Source organism: Echinops telfairi, unplaced genomic scaffold (genome assembly GCF_000313985.2).
Source record: "Echinops telfairi isolate 266 unplaced genomic scaffold, ASM31398v2 ScPeMD7_2;HRSCAF=8, whole genome shotgun sequence".
NCBI classification, from domain to species: domain Eukaryota; kingdom Metazoa; phylum Chordata; class Mammalia; order Afrosoricida; family Tenrecidae; genus Echinops; species Echinops telfairi.
The window spans coordinates 37,090,589-37,093,478 of NW_022103898.1; the positions used below are offsets into that span (position 1 = coordinate 37,090,589).

General features: G+C 38.7%; 1 non-coding gene across 1 annotated transcript; it reads left to right on the forward strand.

The window, feature by feature from the left end:
- The first annotated feature begins 1,327 nt into the window (after positions 1 to 1,327).
- Positions 1,328 to 1,432, forward strand: LOC115870693. The gene has a single exon (XR_004046846.1). It is a non-coding gene; the product is annotated as a U6 spliceosomal RNA (small nuclear RNA).
- Positions 1,433 to 2,890: the final 1,458 nt, after the last annotated feature.

Genomic DNA, 2,890 nt, shown 5'->3' on the forward strand with positions numbered 1-2,890 from the left:
AAGTTATTTGTAAATTATTTGATGAAATCATTAGACTCACAGAGTCCCGCTGGTCTGGATTTCCTATTATCTATAAATTGGCTAATTCGATAGAGACTCCATTAGATTCAAGTGCCACTGGAGTTTTTGTTTTGTGTCATTCTATAAGGGAACATGTAATATTTGGTCATCTCTATATTTGTGATGTTGGCTGCCATTTTTACTGTTCTCAAATCCGTGATTCACTCGGGGTCCTTTGAGTTTGATTTTATATGTTTGGGCAACGTATTTAATACATATCCAAAGTTCACAAATGCATTAGATCCTGAATATAATACCGAGACAGTCATATTTGTCACAAATTACATTGTGATGAAACTTTAAAATGAAGTTTAGAAATATTCATATTTCTCTAAGGTAAATAGGTAAGGCTTGCCAGTTTGAGTTCACTGCATAATTTTGTATTATCTGAATAATTCTTGGGTAGCTACATTTAAAACTGCTAAAAACTGGCTTCTAACTTCTCATGTTTAAAGATGATCATGGGCACACATACTCATTTTCTCAACAAAATCTTCTTCCACAGGTTTAATGGGGACAATAAATTTGGAGGCAATTTTTAGAGGGGAAAAAATTCAAGTTTCTTATTGTAGTGAGTTATGAGATTCAATGAATATACTGAGCACTTACTTCGTGCAAGGGATAGGCTAAAACTAATCAGCCTGGTATCTTTGAGTTGAGGCTTTTTCATCAGAGTTTTTGAGGCCTCTAGAGACCATCAAATAACAACGCTCAGGGGGAAAAGTGATCTAATTTCTAAAGAATCACTATCAGTATTTGCTGGGACACTTGAAGGGGACAAATGGTCTGTTTTCAAAGTCTCCAAAGGTCAAGCATGAAGGTGCTATGTATGTATGAACCTGAGGTGCCTTCAGCTCTGAAATAGCATGATTGTAAGAGAGAGTTTTGCAAGTTTAATTCTGTTAACATTTCAGGTCAGAAAATCGATTGCTATAGGTGTCTGCCCTGTGCATTACAGGATGCTCAGCAACACCTCTGGTTTCTACCCACTAGATGTCCGTGACAACCTTCTTTCAACTGTGACAATCAGCTGGGCAGTGGGCAGGATCTTCTTTGGTTCAGAACCACTGCTCCAAGAAACCCTCAATTAGGTAGATTGACACAGTAGCCCCAACATTAGGCACCAACCTCTCAATGGTCATCAAGATGGCAAAGGGCTGGCCAACAATTCGTTCTGTTACACAGGGAGCATCATAAACTGGAGCTGATTGGACAGCCACTCACACGAAGTTCCTCAGGCACAGGGGCACCATAAAGAGAGGAAGGAGTGCTCGCTTTGGTTGCACATATACTCTCATTGGATCGACACAGAGATTAGCATGGCCCCTGCACAAAGTATCACACACAGATTTGCGAAGCATTCCATAGATATTTCTTAAAAGACAGAACCTGCATTAGTTTACACGTAAAATACTTTATCCATTCACAGTCCTTAAATTTCATCAGGGCTTCTACGTGATATCATTTGATAATATATATATATATACATACACATATATACATATAGTCACATTGATACTGTTTAATGTTACCAAATCCTTACATTATAGTTTCAAATACATTATGTTATAGTTTTTCTGACTGGGTTATTCAGGAAATTTTGCTATGTAAAACAGAAAGAAAAAGACAAAAAACCCTGAGAGACAAGTAAACAAGTTCTAGTAATCATGTCTTTAAAATATACCTATTATTTATATTTGAGGTTCGTCTTAGGATTTTTATTATTCTATCTTAAATAAGAAATGTACAAAAATGATATATGAGTCATTTTATGTTGGCTGGGTCATTGCATAATGCACATGATCAGATTCCATTCATGTCTATCTCTATCTGCTTCCTCTTATGTCTTAAAATAGTTTGAAGCAAATAATAAAGATCATCTCATTTTTATCATAATAGTTGAACTATAGTTCTAAAAGATAAGAGATTAAAAAACTATCTAAAGTATAATTATAATAGTTCCTTAAAGTCATAAAATGTCCAGTCACTGTTGAATAAAAATGATTTTAAAATACTTTTTTAGTAGCTGAAAATGCAGGCATGATCTGTCTACTTGGACAACATCAAACCATTTATATGTACTTGTGGTTCCCTAGTTTTTTTTGTTTGTTTGACTTGTTTTAAAGGGGAAGCATCTTGCCTTTTGTATATCAGTTCTCCCTAATGAATTAAAAGACCTCCACACCAGATTCTTGCAACTGTGGACCACAAGGATACAGGCGAGTGAAGCAGACAGCTTTGGTGGGTGCTGTGTGTGTGTGTGTGGCAAGGGGAGGGGGGAGTGTTGGACTCTGCGATGGCAGGTGGGTGGGACCCAAACTGCTCTTGCTGCTCAGGTGGGTGGACCAGAGGCTAAGTTGGGCACAGTTTGCTCCCTCCCGCTGTGCGTGCATCTTCTTGCTAAACTCCTGGTGCCACCCTTTCAGCCCTGCCGCGGCCTGTTCCTACAACCTCTGCCAGCAGCTTCAGCAGCAGGAGCCACAGCAGGGTGACAAAAGCCACGGCAAACACACTCCCGTAGGTTCTAATACTACATGCACACAATATCCAAACCACATACTGTCCTAGTTCACAGACTGTGGCACGGACATTAAAAAAATACACATTGTTTAAAATTCAACGTTCTTGGAATACCCTCTGTTTTATCGGAGGAATAGGTTTAAGTAGCTTAGCTCTAGCCACTTAAACAAAGATTCCAGTTGGAAAGGCAGTTTTTTCCACATTCCAGTGATGCACAGTTATTTTTGTAACAAAACACGGAGAGTGTGTTAGGCAAGAAGCTGGTTCCCGAGTTTGTCTCTTATCTGGTGACTGGCCCCCTGGTGGTCAG